The sequence below is a fragment of the Ranitomeya variabilis genome, chromosome 4 (assembly GCF_051348905.1).
Source record: "Ranitomeya variabilis isolate aRanVar5 chromosome 4, aRanVar5.hap1, whole genome shotgun sequence".
NCBI classification, from domain to species: domain Eukaryota; kingdom Metazoa; phylum Chordata; class Amphibia; order Anura; family Dendrobatidae; genus Ranitomeya; species Ranitomeya variabilis.
Window position 1 is genome coordinate 254,816,443 of NC_135235.1, and position 20,349 is coordinate 254,836,791.

The 20,349-nt window shown below is 47.4% G+C and overlaps 1 protein-coding gene across 1 annotated transcript in view; it reads left to right on the forward strand.

The window, feature by feature from the left end:
• CDON (cell adhesion associated, oncogene regulated) overlaps nt 1-20,349 on the forward strand; it is a 91,651-nt gene that overhangs the window by 20,148 nt on the left and 51,154 nt on the right. The window contains exon 2 of the mRNA XM_077249531.1: nt 10,152-10,194. The gene's annotated coding sequence lies outside the window, so the exon portion shown is untranslated. The remainder of the gene's footprint in view (nt 1-10,151; nt 10,195-20,349) is intronic.

The following is a 20,349-nucleotide window of genomic DNA, read 5'->3' on the forward strand; positions in this document are numbered from 1 at the left end:
CATTATCCTGTACCCCCAGTGTCATCATCCTGTACCCCGAGTGTCAGTGTCATTATCCTGTACCCCGAGTGTCAGTGTCATTATCCTGTACCCCCAGTGTCATTATCCTGTACCCTAGTGTCAGTGTCATTATCCTGTACCCTGAGTGTCAGTGTCATTATCCTGTACCCTGAGTGTCAGTGTCATTATCCTTTACCCCCAGTGTCATCATCCTGTACCCCGAGTGTCAGTGTCATTATCCTGTACCCCGAGTCAGTGTCATTATCCTGTACCCTGAGTGTCAGTGTCATTATGCTGTACCCCAAGTGTCGGTGTCATTATCCTGTACCCCGAGTGTCAGTGTCACTATCCTGTACCCCGAGTGTCAGTGCCATTATCCTGTACCCTGATTGTCAGCGTCATTATCCCGTACCCTGATTGTCAGCGTCATTATCCCGTACCCCAAGTGTCAGTGTCATTATCCTGTACCCCGAGTGTCGGCACCATTATCCTGTACCCCGAGTGTCAGCGTCATTATCCTGTACCCCGAGTGTCAGCGTCATTATCCTGTACCCCGAGTGTCAGTGTCATTATCCTGTACCCCGAGTGTCAGTGACATTATCCTGTACCCCGAGTGTCAGTGTCATTATCCTGTACCCCGAGTGTCAGCGTCATTATCCTGTACCCCGAGTGTCAGTGTCACTATCCTGTACCTCCAGTGTCAGTGTCATTATCCTGTACCCTGACTGTCAGCGTCATTATCCAGTACCCACAGTTTCAGTGTCATTATCCTGTACCCCCAGTGTCAGTGTCATTATCCTGTACCCCGAGTGTCAGTGCCATCATCCTGTACCCCGAATGTCAGTGTCATTAACCTGTACCCCGAGTGTCAGTGTCATTATCCTGTACCCCGAGTGTCAGTGTCATTATCCCGTACCCCGAGTGTCGGCACCATTATCCTGTACCCCGAGTGTCAGCGTCATTATCCTGTACCCCGAGTGTCAGCGTCATTATCCTGTACCCCCAGTGTCAGTGTCATTATCCTGTACCCTGATTGTCAGCGTCATTATCCCGGACCCCAAGTATCAGTGTCATTATCCTTTACCCCTAGTGTCATTATCCTGTACCCCCAGTGTCAGTGTCATTATCCTGTACCCGAGTGTCATTATCCTGTACCCTGAGTGTCAGTGTCATTATCCTGTACCCCGAGTGTCAGTGCTATTATCCTGTACCCCGAGTGTCAGTGTCATTATCCTGTACCCCGAGTGTCAGTGACATTATCCTGTACCCCGAGTGTCAGTGTCATTATCCTGTACCCCGAGTGTCAGCGTCATTATCCTGTACCCCGAGTGTCAGCGTCATTATCCTGTACCCCGAGTGTCAGTGTCATTATCCTGTACCCCGACTGTCAGCGACATTATCCTGTACCCCGAGTGTCAGTGTCATTATCCTGTACCTCTTGTGATAGTGTCGTGATACCCTACGTGGCACAATACGTGATATTTCCATCCTGTTCCCCACTGATTACCCCGCTGTGTGCCGCACACCGCTCTTCCTTTTGCCGTATGACATTGGTGATCGTTCTATGTCGATGACATTTCTGGTGATTTTGGGCATGGCGCCGCGGTTGTGTTGAGGTCTCACCACTGAGGATCCTTTTAGATCTGTTTTTCCCGCAGTCCTGGCGCAGTAGGGCGAGATCTCCACCGCAGATCGGGGGCTCCTCTGGCAGGAAGGATTATCTCATTTTCCAGCCTCAGGACGTCCTCTGTCCTCCGTACAAAACACAATCATTCTGCTAAGTTGAAATAATTGTGATGAGCGACGCGCCGGCTTTGATCTGCAATAATCTGACATCAGAGGAATGTTCAGCGGAGGATTAGAGGAGTAGGTGGAACGGAGGAGCAGCCACAATGGGCGACCTGGGAGCGCGGCGCAGCAATGGATGACGGGGCATTCCTGACACAATGGCCTACAGGGAAATCGATAACACCGGCCCTTTAATGATACATTGCACAAACTCTGCTGCCTCCGATTGTATGGACGACACCTCCATAGATGACAATATGACATCGCCCCGTTAGGAGTCACCCCGCACCTCACGTGAGCACTTTCCTGTGTCGGTATACAATCATCATTTCACACAATTGTTATTTATAGGCTCCATTCACACTGGTGTTCCTACAACGGAGCAGAAAACGGGACTGATAAGGTCAGGATCACGGCCAGGACGTCCTTATTGTCTATAATGGCGTCCATTTGTTTACATTACGGCTTCCGTCATTGTAACAGAAAAGTAATGTAGAACTGACGGCGTAGGCTCCCAATGGCCGGTCCAGGGGAGGGTGAAGGAAGCATTAAATCTGGTGTTTTATCTGATTACTTACTACTGTGATGACGCGTTTTTGGCCTCCACATCTGTCCCAGGCTTCCATCCCGAAACACGACCCCTAACCCAAAATGTCCAAAGTATGAAACTCTGACCCTGTGGATGTCTGTCTCATTAGTAACAAAGCTGAAGTCAATGGTTCCATCAAAGCCACAGACAAATACGGTTGCTTGACCATGTGCATGGCATTATGAAGTCTGAAGACTACCAACACATTTTGCAGCATAATGTAGGGCCCAGTGTGAGAAAGCTGGGTCTCCCTCAGAGGTCATGGGTCTTCCAGCAGGACAAGGACCCAAAACACACTTCAAAAAGCACTAGAAAATGGTTTGAGAGAAAGCACTGGAGACTTCTAAGGTGGCCAGCAATGAGTCCAGACCTGAATCCCATAGAACACCTGTGGAGAGATCTAAAAATGGCAGTTTGGAGAAGGCACCCTTCAAATATCAGGGACCTGGAGCAGTTTGCCAAAGAAGAATGGTCTAAAATTCCAGCAGAGCATTGTAAGAAACTCACTGATGGTTACCGGAAGCGGTTGGTCGCAGTTATTTTGGCTAAAGGTTGTGCAACCATTAGGCTGAGGGTGCCAATACTTTTGTCTGGCCCATTTTTGGAGTTTTGTGTGAAATGATCAATGTTTTTCTTTTTGCTTCATTTTCTTTTGTGTTTTTTCATTTAAGACAAATTAAATGAAGATAATAATGCCAAAGAATTTGTGATTGCAATCATTTTCCAGAAGAAACTGAGCATTATCTGACAGAATTGCAGGGGTGTGAATACTTTTGGCCATGACTGCAGAGCTCAATAATAGCACCGTATACAATAAGCTCTCCCTAGTGGTGCCTGCAGGAAGGGAGAATGTCACATTTTAACTCTTCATCTATGTATCCACATATATAACACTTATAGAACGCTCAGCTGTTACATTGTAGCAACCCAGCGTCCATACAGCAAGTAATATAGCAGCTGTATCTATATATATGAGGCATCGTGATTACTCGCTAATCCCGCTCCGTGCACAGTAGCTCCGCTCCCCACCCACATCACCACACATAATCCTGCCCCCCACCGCATTACCACACATAATCCTGCCCCCCACATAAAACCCACCCCCCCACCCCATTACCACACACAATCCCGCCCCCACCACATTGCCACACACAATCCCGCCCCTCCACCACATTGCCACACAATCCCGCCCCCACCACATTACCACACACAATCCGTGCCACATCACCACACACAATCCTGCCCCCCACATCACCACACATAATCCCGCCCCTACACCCCATTACCACACATAATCCCGCCCCTCCACCCCATTACCACACATAATCCCGCCCCATCACATCACCACACATAATACCGCCCCCCACCACATCACCACACATAATCCCGCCCCCCACCATATATAATCCTGACCCCCCACCCCATTACCACATAATCCCGCCCCCCTACACTATTACCACACATAATCCCGCCCCCACCCCATTACCACATAATCCCACCCCCCACCACACATCATCCCGCCCCCCCACCACATCACCACACATCATCCCGCCCCCCAACCACATAACCACACATCATCCCGCCCCCCACTACACCACACATAATCCCGCCCCCCCACCATATTACCACAGATAATCCCGCCCCCCACCACATTACCACACATAATCCCGTCCCCCACCACATCACCACACAATCCCACTCCCCCACCACATCACCACACATAATCCCGCCCCCCACCACATTACCACAGATAATCCCGCCCCCCCACCACATTACCACACATAATCCCGCCCCTCACCACATTACCACACATAATCCCGCCCCCCACCACATTACCACACATAATCCCGCCCCCCACCACATTACCACACATAATCCCGCCCCTCACCACATTACCACACATAATCCCGCCCCCCACCACATTACCACACAATCCCGCTCCCCCACCACATCACCACACATAATCCCGCCCCCACCACATTACCACAGATAATCCCGCCCCCCACCACATTACCACACAATCCCGCTCCCCCACCACATCACCACATATAATCCCGCCCCCCACCACATTACCACAGATAATCCCGCCCCCATCACATTACCACAGATGATCCCGCCCCCACCACATTACCACAGATGATCCCGCCCCCACCACATTACCACACATAATCCCACCCCCCCACCACATTACCACACATAATCTCGCCCCCTCACCACACATAATCCCGCCCCCCACCACATTACCACAGATAATCCCGCCCCCCACCACATTACCAAACATAATCCCGCCCCCACCACATCACCACAGATAATCCCGCCCCCCACCACATTACCACACATATTCCCGCCCCCCACCACACTACCACAATTATTGTTATTAACTTCATTTTAAGTTAATTTACCACCTGCGTAAGCGCTTTTGAATGTTGTCATTATTTACTTTAGTTTAATCACCTGCAGTGTTAATTAGATAGCAATGAGCGTGCCGAGATTAGCTGACTGGAAACAGCTAGTTCAATTACATAGCGGCAGTATTATAGTAGTTACAGTCATGGCCAAAAGTATTGACACCCCTGCAATTCTGTTAGATAATACTCATTTTCTTCCTGAAAATGATTGCAAACACAAATTCTTTGTTATTATTATCTTCATTTAATTTGTTTTAAATGAAAAAAGACAAAAGAGAATGAAGCAAAAAGCAAAACATTGATCATTTCACACAAAACTCCAAAAATGGGCCAGACAAAAGTATTGGCACCCTCAGCCTAATACTTGGTTGCACAACCTTTAGCCAAAATAACAGCGACCAACCGCTTCCGGTAACCATCAATGAGTTTCTTACCATGCTCTGCTGGAATTTTAGACCATTCTTCTTTGGCAAACTGCCCCAGGTCCCTGATATTTGAAGGGTGCCTTCTCCAAACTGCCATTTTTAGATCTCTCCACAGGTGTTCTATGGGATTCAGGTCTGGACTCATTGCTGGCCACCTTAGAAGTCTCCAGTGCTTCCTCTCAAACCATTTTCTATGGCTTTTTGAAGTGTGTTTTGGGTCATTGTCCTGCTGGAAGACCCATGACCTCTGAGGGAGACCCAGCTTTCTCACACTGGGCCCTACATTATGCTGCAAAATTTGTTGGTAGTCTTCAGACTTCATAATGCCATGCAGACGGTCAGCAGTCCAGTGCTAGAGGCAGCAAAGCAACCCCAAAACATCAGGGAACTTCTGCCATGTTTGACTGTAGGGACCGTGTTCTTTTCTTTGAATGCCTCTTTTTTTCTCCAGTAAACTCTATATTGATGCCTTTGCCCAAAAAGCTCTACTTTTGTCTCATCTGACCAGAGAACATTCTTCCAAAACGTTTTAGGCTGTTTTCACACGTTGCAGATTATTCGCGTTTTTTTCACGTTTTTTCCCTATAAAAACGCTATAAAACCGCAAATAATCTGCTTATATTATGCATCCTATCATTTTTAATGAATTCTGCACTTTTTGTACACATGATGCGTTTTTTTCCGCGGTAAAAACGCATCGCGGTAAAAAACGCAGCATGTTCATTAATTTTGCGTTTTTTTTGCGGATTTCCCACTTAAAATGCATTGGGAAATGTCCGGAAAAAACGCATCAATAACGCACCAAAAACGCGCAAAAAACGCGCAAAAAACGCATGCGGTTTTCTAGCAGATTTCTTGCAGAAAATTTCAGGTTTTCCTCAGGAATTTTCTGCAAGAATTCCTGAACGTGTGCACATAGCCTTAGGCTTTTTCAGGTAAGTTTCGGCAAACTCCAGCCTGGCTTTTTTATGTCTTGGGGTAAGAAGTGGGGTCTTCCTGGGTCTCCTACCATACAGTCCCTTTTCATTCAGACACCGACGGATAGTACGGGTTGACACTGTTGTACCCGCGGACTGCAGGGCAGCTTGAACTTGTTTGGATGTTAGTCGAGGTTCTTTATCCAACATCCGCACAATCTTGCATTGAAATCTCTTGTCAATTTTTCTTTTCCGTCCACATCTAGGGAGGTTAGCCACAGTGCCATGGGCTTTAAATTTCTTGATGACACTGCGCACGGTAGACACAGGAACATTCAGGTCTACAGATGGACTTGTAAAGGTGCCGTTACACTAAGCAACTTACCAGCGATCGCGACCAGCGACGTGATCGCTGGTAAGTTGCTGTGTGGTCGCTGGGGAGCTGTCACACAGACAGCTCTCTCCAGCGACCAAGCGACTTCGGCATCGCTGAAACTGTCTTCAGCGATGCCGAAGTCCCCATGTAAAAAAAAAAAAAACACTACATACGCACCTTCTGTCGTCCTTCATGTCCCTCGGCGCTTGCCGCACTGACTGTGTCTCAGCGCCGTCCGGCCGTAACAGCGGTGCCCAGCGGTGAACCGCAGTTACTGCAGGTTCACCGCTGGGCTCTGCTTTACGGCCGGACGGCGCTGAGACAGTCAGTACGGCAAGCTCCAGGGGACGTGATGGACAACAGACGGTGAGTATGTAGTGTTTTTTTTTTTTACTTTTACCATGGTATCCATGGTAAATATCGGGTTACTAAGTGCGGCCCTGCGCTTAGTAACCCGATGTTTACCATGGATACCAGTGAAGACATCGCTGGATCGGCGTCACACACGGCGATCCAGTGGTGTCAGCGGGAGAGTTGCGACGAAATAAAGTTCGTCCACTCTCCCTGCAACCAGCGATATCCCAGCAGGATCCAGATCGCTGCTGCGTGCCAAACATAGCGATATCGCTATGCAGGACGCTGCAACGTCACGTATCGCTGGCGATATCGCCTAGTGTGACGGTACCTTAAGCCTTGAGATTGCTCATGCTTCCTCACAATTTGGTTTCTCAAGTCCTCAGACAGTTCTTTGGTCTTCTTTCTTTTCTCCATGCTCAATGTGGTACACACAAGGACACAGGACAGAGGTTGAGTCAACTTTAATCCATGTCAACTGGCTGCAAGTGTGATTTCGTTATTGCCAACACCTGTTAGGTGCCACAGGTAAGTTACAGGTACTGTTAATTACACAAATTAGAGAAGCATCACATGATTTTTCGAACAGTGCCAATACTTTTGTCCACCCCCTTTTTTATGTTTGGTGTGGAATTATATCCAATTAGGACAATTCTTTTTGTGTTTTTTTCATTTAAGACAAATTAAATGAAGATAATAATACCAAAGAATTTGTGTTTGTAATCATTTTCAGGAAGAAACTGAGTATTATCTAACAGAATTGCAGGGGTGTCAATACTTTTGGCCATGACTGTATATTCTTGTACATAGGGGGCAGTATTATAGTAGTTATATTTTTGTACATAGGGGCAGTATTATAGTAGTTGTATTGTTGTACATAGGAGCAGTATTATAGTAGTTATATTCTTGTACATAGGAGCAGTATTATCGTAGTTATATTTTTATACATAGAAGCAGTATTATAGTAGTTATATTCTTGTACATAGGAGCAGTATTATAGTAGTTATATTCTCGTACATAGCGGAAGTGTTATAGTAGTTATATTCTTGTACATAGGGGCAGTATTATAGTAGTTATATTCTCGTTCATAGCGGCAGTATTATAGTAGTTATATTCTTGTACATAGGGGAAGTATTATAGCAGCTATATTCTCGTTCATAGCGGCAGTATTATAGTAGTTATATTCTTGTACATAGGGGCAGTATTATAGTAGTTATATTCTTGTACATAGCGGCAGTATTATAGTAGTTATATTCTTGTACATAGGAGCAGTATTATAGTAGTTATATTCTTGTACATAGGGGGCAGTATTATAGTTGTTATATTCTCGTACATAGCGGCAGTATTATAGTAGTTATATTCTTGTACATAGGGGGCAGTATTATAGTAGTTATATTCTCGTTCATAGCGGCAGTATTATAGTAGTTATATACTTGTACATAGGGGCAGTATTATAGTAGTTATTTTCCTGTACATAGGAGCAGTATTATAGTAGTTATATACTTGTACGTAGGAGCAGTATTATAGTAGTTATTTTCCTGTACATAGGAGCAGTATTATAGTAGTTATAAACTTGTACATAGGAGCAGTATTATAGTAGTTATATTCTTGTATATGGGGCAGTATTATAGCAGTTATATTCTTGTACATAGGAGCAGTATTATAGTAGTTATGTTCTTGTACATAGGAGCAGTAATATAGTAGTTAATTTCCTGTACATAGGAGCAGTATTATAGTAGTTATATACTTGTACATAGGAGCAGTATTATAGTAGTTATTTTCCTGTACATAGGAGCAGTATTATAGTAGTTATAAACTTGTACATAGGAGCAGTATTATAGTAGTTATATTCTTGTATATGGGGCAGTATTATAGCAGTTATATTCTTGTACATAGGAGCAGTATTATAGTAGTTATATTCTTGTACTTAGGGAGCAGTATTATAGTAGTTATATTCTTGTACATAGGGAGCAGTATTATAGTAGTTATATTCTTGTACATAGGGGGCAGTATTATAGTAGTTATATTCTTGTACATGGGGGCAGTATTATAGTAGTTATATTCTTGTACATGGGGGCAGTATTATAGTAGTTATATTCTTGTACATAGGAGCAGTATTATAGTAGGAAAAGCAGAAGTCCAGCGTGGGTGATGTCCATAAAAAATACCTTTTATTCCATTTTTGTTAAAAGCACATAAATCCAAAGTCCATCTTCATATCCATAGACACAAAAACGGGTGATTCATACCAGTGACAGTCACAGGCTTAAAGTGCATTAAAATCAAACGCGTTTCAACGGTCGTGCCGCCTTACTCATTGTGCGGCACGACCGTTGAATCGCGTTTGATTTTAATGCACTTTAAGCCTGTGACTGTCACTGGTATGAATCAGCCGTTTTTGTGTCTATGGATATGAAGATGGACTTTGGATTTATGTGCTTTTAACAAAAATGGAATAAAAGGTATTTTTTATGGACATCACCCACGCTGGACTTCTGCTTTTCCTTCATACTACTTGCAGCACTGCATGATCCGTGCGCTGGGACTGAGAGGAGGTGAGCTGATCTTCGTTGCTCTTTCTTTTCCAGTATTATAGTAGTTATATTCTTGTACATAGGAGCAGTATTATAGTAGTTATATTCTTGTATATAGGGGCAGTATTATAGTAGTTATATTCTTGTACATAGGAGCAGTAGTATAGTAGTTATATTCTTGTACATAGAGGCAGTATTATAGTAGTTATATTCTTGTACATAGGGGGCAGTATTGTAGTAGTTATATTCTTGTACATAGGGACAGTATTATAGTAGTTATATTCTTGTACATAGAGGCAGTATTATAGTAGTTATATTCTTGTAGATAGGAGCAGTATTATAGTAGTTACATGCTTGTACATAGGGGCAGTATTATAGTAGTCTTATTTTTGTACATAGGGGCAGTATTACACCATTTGCACCTTGCAGTGTTTTCCCACTTCATACATTACTATATTCTTGCTCTGGAGTGTGGCACACATTTACATTCCCCGTGTATCAGGTCCTTATGTCTGTACATAGCTGTAGCTTGTGTCCATGTGCAGACCCTAATCCCGCCACACTAATGTCGCACTAGTAAGCTCCATGTTTCCTGCTCGGCCCTCAATGATCTCACTGTAGAGATGTATAAAGTGTGAGGGACTGAGCACAGAGCCGGGTGACAGCTGTAAATCTGATCTTTCTGCTGCTAGTGGATTTTCTAAAATACGTAATTCATTTAATAACATTTCTTTGTTATTTTTATATGTTTTCCTTGCAGGATTTTGGCACTCGGACAGACGTCTCCAGGCCAGCTGCTCCAGGTAAGCGTGCAATAACTTAGTCTATATAATGAATGAATAAGAAAGTATGCGGCGTGAAAACTTGTGCAAACAATAGAGCCCAGGTCCTGAGTGCCGCCTCCGATATCAGCTTGTGATTGGTCACTATGGGTAAGGGTACTGTCACACAGTGGCACTTTGGTCGCTACGACGGTACGATCCGTGACGTTCCAGCGATATCCATACGATATCGTAATGTCTGACACGCTACTGCGATCAGGGACCCCGCTGAGAATCGTACGTCGTAGCAGATCGTTTGAAACTTTCTTTCGTCGTCAAGTGTCCCGCTGTGGCGGCATGATTGCATCGTGTGACACAGGTTGTATACGATGTGCGCACAGTAACCAATGGCTTCTACATCGCAAATACGTCATGAAATTATCGCTCCAGCGCCGTGTATTGCAACGTGTGACCGCAGTATACGACGCTGGAGCGATAATCAAGCGACGCTGCAACGTCACAGATCGTGCAGTCGTAGCGACCAAAGTGCCACTGTGTGACAGTACCCTAAAGGTTATAGAGAAGATATAACCTCAGGCGCATGACCTGTGGACAGATGTCTTCTCCATGAACTTGCCCATTCTGCTATGGGGGGTGGAGGATCAGCCCTGCTGCAAAACAGGAGCACCGCTTATCTCTGGGAAGCAGAGTGCCTTGCCAATAAAAATCACCCCCCAATGACACTGGATGGCAAGTGAGTCCTTTACTGATTGGTTGGATTGGGTTCCAAAATGATCATACCCATGGCCAGAGTGCCCTATTGTCGGGTGATTTTATTGGCTACAATGTAACTACATGATATGTATTGTAGTTGTTTGGCTTGTACCTTTAAATCTTAAAGGGGACCGCTCACAAATTTGAATGTTCCCTTTTTGAGGGAAGCGGAGGACTCACAAAGCAGTCCTGTCCCACCACTTATACCAGAGCACGTAGCTTTTAACCCCCATGTGCCCCGTCCAGGTGGCAGGTTCCCTTTAATTACTTGTGAATCAGAGCCAATAATACCTGACGGCAGGTGACACTGCACCTAGTGAGGCCATAATAAGCCCCTTACACATACTGCTCCTCAGTTTTGGGTATGACCTCAATTTTGGACGAGTGCCAAAGTAAATGGTGACGTGCCCCTTCCATATTTACTAGCAGCAGAGTGGGGGGTGACGTGACGGGGGGGCGGCTGTGCCCGGCTTTACGCAGCGTCGTGTCCTGAATGAGCAAAGTAACAGGAGACCGTTACATAATAGACGCAACGTGTACAAAGGGCTGGGGTGATCCCCCCCAGACACAGGGGATGAAACCCCCCAAAACATCGGAGGACCAGATCACACCGGGGAGTTATTTACAGGGGTCAGCAATGGAAATCTCATTATTTCTGTAAATATTGTATCTGTAAAGTTCAGACTTATATTTTACAATATGACTGATATCAGGCGTTCACTGTCATCTGACGCCCTGGGACGTGTTCTATCGATGTCGGACATATTGGAACGTTGCATCGTGTAATTATTGGTGACCAGGATGGTGTCTGTGCCTCGTGGTGGGTGCCACGCTGCTCCCTGGCACTCATTGTTTTCTGTTTACTTTTTTCCCATCTTTAAAACCATCAAGCGTTTGTGCCTTCCTGGAGATGGAACCAACAAGCGTTACATCTTCTCGTACCCGCGGGGCACAGGCCTCATTATTGTGTTTATGACTGCGCCATTCTTAGCTGTCACTTTCTACACCCTCGTCTTACAGATCGACCTAACACATATCTTGGTGTCTGAAAACGATTTGTGAGTTCATCCTTACACTTTGATAGTTTTCTTGCACCTTAGTGGGTCCTTCTACCCCGGGGGTCATTGTGGCTCCTATGTCCCTCTATAAAAGGAGCCTATGCCACCATTACCGTCATGTGGTCACCTCCAGGAGCAGCTCAATATTCCTATGGTGTCTCTCTTGGGGAGTTCTATTGTGCACTGTCGCCCTCGTTTTTCACCCGTCCCCTTCGTGCCAGTCTTGGAGGGATTGGGCCGGTCCTGGACGGAGGGTATGAGGCTGCCGGGGTGGGTGTTTTGGGTCCCTGTAGGCACCAGGAGGTTCTATGTTCCTTCTTCTCCTCCCTCCTCGGCCGCCATCCCTGCCACGAAGCACAATTGCAGGGATTTTGGCAGTGCGCTCTCCGTGTTTATGACATTTTCCGGCACAGATCAGAATGTTTTTTCCATCTTTGCATCGAGCAGCGCAGGCTTTGTATTCATTTTCACTAATCGACATCTTTTCCTCCTCTCTTCACTCTGCTGGGAAACACAATCCACTCTGGCAGTTCTCTGGATTAGCGCTAATGGAGGGAACGACTAAACTGTTTTTGAAGTAGAGAAGGCGGGACGGCCGGCTCCTGCAGCGACCCGAGCGGCGACTGAAATATGTCAGCTGCTCCGAGTGTCACTGATTATCCGACGGCAGCGGTGATCCAGCAAACCCAACACCCTGGCGAGGAGCGGGGAACATGGCGGTATAGGCCACTTTTCTTCATCTGCGGAGTTAACCCTTTGGGTAAAGCTGGCATCCTTAACTAAGCTCCTAAATGGAAAATCTAAAATGATACTTCGCGCTGCGCTTACTGGGGTCTGCTGGGCACTTGCACTTTTGGGTGCAAACGTGTCCATAGGCACCTAGTGGAATATAAAAGGGTCTCGGAGGGGCCGGAATATTTGGAGAATCGAGAAGATGCTGGACTGCAAGCAGTCGCCAGTTTTGCAGGGGACACTTGGCGGCTACCCAAGCACCCATAGCACTGGGGGTCCGTGCAATGCAGGGTGCCAGCGCTCCTCCAGGGTTGGGGCTCGATTCTGCTCGTCTCCTGGCTCATCGAGCCCCCATTTGCCTTTATACCAGCTGCTCCATTGTTGGTCCATAGACATGTAATTGGTCCGGGTCCGCTTACATACCCATCAGGCCATACGCCGCTGCCAGCCCTGGCATTGATGCACATAATACCCTATCCCATGGGGCATCCATAGGACATATGGCAGCGTGTGATGCCACGGAGGATCGGCAGCATTCCGCAGTCTGTGTGTACTGTAGCAGACATGGGGGGAAAGGTGCAGGGGGCTTTGATCTTTGCCCGCTGAATTTCCAAAGAAAACCTCTCAATGCCGCCTCTGCCGGAGCCGAATAATGAAAACAGCAGGATATGATCACTTTCCAAAGACTGATTCTCTGAGCTCCGAGCCGCAGCCATGAGGGATAAACGGCGGCCCTGAATGAAGGGTCAAAGAAAAAGATGGCTCAGGCCTTCAGAAAATCCTTTCAGAGAAGCCGGCCGCATTCTGCCCTGCAGCCATATTATTCTGCTCCTGTAAGTGGCCAGTGCCCGTCTCCGGGAAACCAGTATACGGCCACTTCTGTTCTCCGGGATGGGGAATGTTTGCTGGGTACACTGGCCACACAATATACCAGGAGGACACTGTCGGCCTCACTGCCCCGGGCTGCAGCTGCTGCACCGCCTCCTGCAAATTCCTGCAGAATATTAGGATCTTATGTAAATGTTGCATTAGGGGTTAATTTACAAAACAATCCTCCCTAAAATGCCTGAAAGAAGGTGGCACAATCTGTAACCATGCTGCCCTGCAACAATGTGTAGAGACCTAAGGCCTAAAATGGTGCGGAGGAAAAGAGCAATGTAGCGAATAGTGATGAGCGAGCATGCTCTGTTATCGGGTCATCTGAGCGTGCTCTGTTATCGGGTCATCTGAGCGTGCACGGATTGCGGGTCGTCTGAGCGTGCTCGGATATCGGGTCGTCTGAGTGTGCTCGGATATCGGGTCATCTGAGCGTGCTCGGATATCGGGTCGTCTGAGCGTGCTCGGATATCAGGTCGTCTGAGCGTGCTCGGATATCGGGTCGTCTGAGCGTGCTCGGATATCGGGTCGTCTGAGCGTGCTCGGATATCGGGTCGTCTGAGCGTGCTCGGATATCGGGTCGTCTGAGCGTGCTCGGATATCGGGTCGTCTGAGCGTGCTCGGATATATGGTTGTCTGAGCGTGCTCCGATATCGGGTCTTCTGAGCGTGCTCGCATATCGGGTCATCTGAGCGTGCTCGGATTTCGGGTCGTCTGAGCGTGCTCGGATATCAGGTTGTCTGAGCGTGCTCGGATATCAGGTTGTCTGAGCGTGCGTGGATGTTATCCTAGTATCCTGAGCGTGTTCGTATATTATGTTCAAGTCCCCGCGGCTGCATGATTCATGGTTGTTAGACATCCGCAACACATGTGGGAATTGTCTAAGGGTAGGTGCAGACAATCAGTAAACGCCATGGGTTGGACGTTGTGTACTTGTGCAGCGTCCGATGTTACAGCATAGTAGAGTTCAAGAAATCCCATCTCACTATGCGTCCAGAGAAGCCAGCGGCTCACCTGTGGAGACCGACATATGGTGCGTCTTTCCAGACAGCAGCAGGTCAATATCTCTTGCAGAGACACGAGTCTCCATAAGATAAATGTCCCGGTACAATGTATTGTACACGGTTTATCTGCACGGTTCAGTGATCACATTCGGATTCACCTGCGTTCAAAAGCCGGCAGCGGGCACGTGCTGCATCCAAAGCCCTGCCAGTTCCTGAATGTGTGCACCTACCCTTGCAGCCGCTGGGACTCGAACATAATATACGAGCATGCCCGAGATACTGAGAGAACACCCGAGCATGCTCAGATAACACGATATCGCTCATCACCAGTCGCGACTGCAGCATCTGCAAGGAGTCCAGACCAGATCAGATAATGTCATACAGTGAGTGCGGTGATGTCACAATCTCTGTGGTCGGTCGGTCTGTGATGTGATAATGTCATACAGTGAGTGCGGTGATGTCACAATCTCTGTAGCAGATCGGTCTGTGATTGGATGATGTCATACAGTGAGTGCAGTGATGTCACAATCTCTGTATCCGGTGGGTCTGTGATGTGATGATGTTATACAGTGAGTGCGGTGATGTCACAATCTCTGTAGCCGGTCTGTGATGTGATGACGTCATACAGTGAGTGCAGTGATGTCACAATCTCTAGCCGGTCAGTCTGTGATTGGATGATGTCATACAGTGAGTGTAGTGATGTCACAATCTCTGTAGCCGGTCGGTCTGTGATTGGATGATGTCATACAGTGAGTGCGGTGATGTCACAATCTCTGTAGTCAGTCGGTCTGTGTTTGGATGATGTCATACAGTGAGTGCAGTGATGTCACAATCTCTGTAGCCGGTCGGTCTGTGATTAGATGATGTCATACAGTGAGTGCAGTGATGTCACAATCTCTAGCCAGTCGGTCTGTGATTGGATGATGTCATACAGTGAGTGCAGTGATGTCACAATCTCTGTAGCCGGTCAGTCTGTGATTGGATGATGTCATACAGTGAGTGCATTGATGTCACAATCTCTGTAGCCGGTCGGTCTGTGATTGGATGATAAACCTTTAGGGATGGGGGCAGTGTTCTGGATCACTGCGTTGAGAAACACGTGATGGTGTCTCCGCGGTGTTGGATGTTTTGATCTCCCCGAGGTCATTCATCCTTATGTTTATAGTCTTTTCACTAGGCACTGCTCCTAATAGCCAGTTTCCTACTCCACACTGATGAGGGGCAGATACCCCGAAACAGCTGTCTGTGGATGGATACCATGTTTTGGCATAGGTGGTTTTCCTTTATTGGATGCTGCCCTTCCCGTGGTTGTTCCTTCCTGGTTAAAGACCTGGCTATTCATTGCTTGCGTTGAGAAACACGTGATGGTGTATCCGCAGCTTTTCTACATGTGATGTGATGATGTCATACAGTGAGTGCAGTGATGTCACAATGTCTGTGGCCGGCTGGGCTGTACATGACCTTGTTTGGGTGACATTACACAGTATAAGGGGACAGTTTTTTGCCATTGTTACTTGTGCCCCCCATACGGGCGGGGGCGATGCTGCGGCTTTTTCCCCGTTATTTTCTAGTCATCGGATAGTTTTGTTGCTGGTGTGTGAACCCCCGGACATGGCGCTGCCCCCGCATTGTCTGCATGATGGCCGCTGAATGCAGAGGTAGAAGAAGATCAGGTTCCAGCTCTGTGAATGCTGCGGACCCCCTGGGTGCAGCCATTAGGATCATTCCTGATTGGTCACACTCCACAGTCTCCTTCTTTTTCTTCCCTTTTTACTTTTGTCCTGCAAGCATGAAACTCTATCCTGTTACTGGAGGGGCCGGGGGCCAGGACAGAGGGGTCACACAGAAGCGGGGCCTCCTGCTGCATGCTACATAATCCATGGGAGGACATAAGTGTATCTGGATACCGCCCGTGTGCGCCTCATATGTACCCGGACTCGGGGGCTTGGGACCACGGCCTGTACCGCCATATGTGCAAAATCCATCTGTGACAAGGGCAACACAAATCTATGTTTCTTTTTCCATCTCCTGAAATACTCTGTGCTTCTGAAAAACTTTTACTTCCTCAACGCAAAACTTTTCGGACACCCCATTATCCCAGTGTTTTCCTTCTCCCATTATCACACAGATGAAGAGGTTACAAGACCAGCAGAAGACTCCTCTCCTGAAATACTCTGTGCTGCTGGATGATCCCGCCTCTTCTAGTGACTAATTCCCAATCTGTAGCCTCCCACAGGCTCAGCAGACTCCTCTCCTGAAATCCTCTGTGCTGCTGGATGATCCCGCCTCTTCTAGTGTCTAATTCCCAATCTGTAGCCTCCCACAGGCTCAGCAGATTCCTCTCCTGAAATCCTCTGTGCTGCTGGATGATCCCGCCTCTTCTAGTGTCTAATTCCCAATCTGTAGCCTCCCACAGGCTCAGCAGACTCCTCTACTGAAATCCTCTGTGCTGCTGAAGATACTCTCTATGGCAGAGCAGACATTTGCTGCAGCCATACTTTACTTCCAGAAGGGATGAACGCAGAATCGGAGCAGAACAGATACTGGAGGCGGCGGGACGTGATTGGACCCCGGGGATTATTCATCAGTTGGGTTTTCCAAATTTGCAGCAGAGGGTCCTGGGAGGAATCCGGAGTTTCTGGCCCCGTCGGAGCTTCCCATATCCTAGCGTGAACCCTGATACACGCCGTGTTCTGTATCGCTGCAGCATCAGAAAACATCACAAAAGCAAATTATCCGTGAAAGTATTCCTGCTGCCGTCCACGTGCCTGGATACCTGACCGGCAGCGACCCCTGCACAGTCCGAGGGCTGAACCGCGCCGCCCTATACAAGTCATGGCGTCGGGTGCAAATCCAGGACTGGCGGAGCTGGGTGACAACCAATGTACATTTTTTTCAAGCCAATAATTTGGACATTTTTGCCCTTTAAAGGAGTTTATACAAAATTATAAAAACATGGCTGCTTTCATCCAAAAATAGCGCCACACCTGACCACAGGTTGCATCTGGTATTGCATCTCCGCCCTATTAAAGTGAATGGAGCCGCAGACTCAACGGATGATAGAAACTAGTGAAATTAATGTACACAGTCAGCACTCGGAACGGACTTAGATCACCATTGGATGCTAACCTGCGGTCCTGTGCCCTTACTGCTGGCACCAGGTGGCTCAGGATGAACAGTGCCATTTCTCCTGCCCTGAGCCGTGTAGGTAACACCGCACCGTCTCCAGTAACTGATCCCAGGACGATTCTCATCCCAGATGGCGGTATATAATCCCGATGTTCCCGCTTCGTCCATTCCTCAGTGTTGGGTCACAGACATAAATTGCAAACCCCAAAAGCAGAAGAAAGCATAATCCGCGGGGACAATGGGGACGACAGAGGCCTTGATGAGATAACGAGGACCGTGCTGAAAATGGGCTCGGAGGAGCTGTCAGCGTGAGAACAATGGCCTCCTCAGAGAGCGGAGACACCGGGCGGAGGAGGCAGGTATGTTGATGACAGATCGCCAGGCTTCCTCATTCAGGTGCACAGGAGATTACGCCGCCCATATAATCGCCCCTGCAAAAAGGGATGAAAAACCCTCTGGGAAAATGGAATCTGGAAAAGTCTCAAAATTTTAGTTTCAAAGGGTCGTTCCACCTAAAACTCGCCACGTCGTCCCCCCGATCAGCACCTTACAGATATCTGGAAAAATCTTTACGCTGCAAATTTGGTTGTTCCTTTAAGGATCGCTGAGACCACTCTACGCCCTCCATGTCTGACGCTGTGAGGGTCCTACAAGCAGCCCCCCATACCTCACCTTCTGGAGTTACCTGCGCTCATACCTACATGATCAGGTCTTGGGTGGATTTGGGCATTAAATCCTCAGAAGCTAAATCAACAGAAAGTCCTGGACGCCGAGAGCCATAAAGTGGAGCGGATCGGCCAATCACAAGCCTTTATTATTTTTGTGGCCGGCGCTGGAAGGTGATTGGCTCTTGTGCTTTTTGTTGCAATTTTTGGGGCTAAGATCAGCGCAACATTGACCGAGTTGCATTGCGACATGCGACATACCAGAGCGCTGCCGAGAAGCGGAGGCGCTGTCCTCAGTCTTGAAGACCACGCATAATATTATTCTATGAATATTGTATAGGGGGATTTTTCCTATGAGAAGTGCGCTGCTGAATATGACCACAGGCAGTGTGCAGAGAATGTGCAGACCATTGCACCTACAGCATTGAAGGACACGTTCTTAGGCCACTCCTGCAGAACATTGCACTATTTGTATGAGACGGAGGTTTGTACCTTGTTCCCCCCCGGCTCTGTCTTTGCAAGTCATGAAGAACATCACCCCCCCCCATCAAAAACTTATTACAAAACATCCTGCAGAATGGGGTCCCACAAGACCCAGAGCCCCCAAAACTGTTCACTATGATGCAGAACATCTCCCCACTTTCAAATTACTGCAGATGATTTCTCCCAAATGTTAGAAAAATCGGGGTCTTCTCCAAGTCCAAAACGACTCCTATGTATAAGGCAGAGGACTGGGAACGGAATCTATAGACCACCGCTCTGCAGAGCATTGCACCCAGCACATATTGGCAACCATTGCTTCCCATAGATCTAGCATAACATGGCACCCCCATCATTGTCACTTCTTCATAGCACAGAGCATGGGAACCCCACACATTCTGCGGATCGTTACCCCCTACATATTTTGCAGATCGTTGCACCTCACATATCCTGCAGATCTTTGCCCCCCACATCTGGCACCAAGGAGGTAATATGTTCTATTGCATTGGTGCCAGGGGCTAATGAGGAAGTGATTTACACCCATGCAAAGTACCATTCTAATTAAGGTGGCGGCTGCTCTTTAATTAAGCAGCAATTCCTCCCCAAAGTCGCTTTTCTCATGCAAATCTGGAGAAGTTGCCTGACACAACAGCTCTATTGCCCATAGCTGAACCCCAATCTCAGGGTGTTAATCCTCTGTGCCTCCATTGTTGGGAGGATGTTGGACTTGTAGTAATTCCCAATCTTCTGCTCACGCTTGAAGTTTTGCCAGAGTTTTAAAAGTGGGTTCCCGCCAAGTGATGTGAAGGATTATCAGACACTTGGGAAATGGGACGACTCAATTCAGACAAGGACCAAGTGGAATCAACTTCACATCTTACATCAGATTTATTACATAGAGGATAATCTTACTTTTCTGCAGCCACCTCTAGGGGGAGCTCCCTTTATACAGAGATACATAAGATTCTGTCTGCAGCCACCTCTAGGGGGAGCTCCCTTTATACAGAGATACATAAGATTCTGTCTGCAGCCACCACTAGGGGGAGCTCCCTGTATACAGAGATACATGATAAGATTCTGTCTGCAGCCACCACTAGGGGAAGCTCCCTGTATACAGAGATACATGATAAGATCCTGTCTGCAGCCACCACTAGGGGGAGCTCCCTGTATACAGAGATACATGATAAGATCCTCTCTGCAGCCACCACTAGGGGGAGCTCCCTGTATACAGAGATACATGATAAGCTCCTGTCTGCAGCCACCACTAGGGGGAGCTCTCTGTATACAGAGATACATGATAAGATCCTGTCTGCAGCCACCACTAGGGGGAGCTCCCTGTATACAGAGATACATAAGATCCTGTCTGCAGCCACCACTAGGGGGAGCTCCCTGTATACAGAGATACATGATAAGATCCAGTCTGCAGCCACCACTAGGGGAGCTCCCTGTATACAGAGATACATGATAAGATCCTGTCTG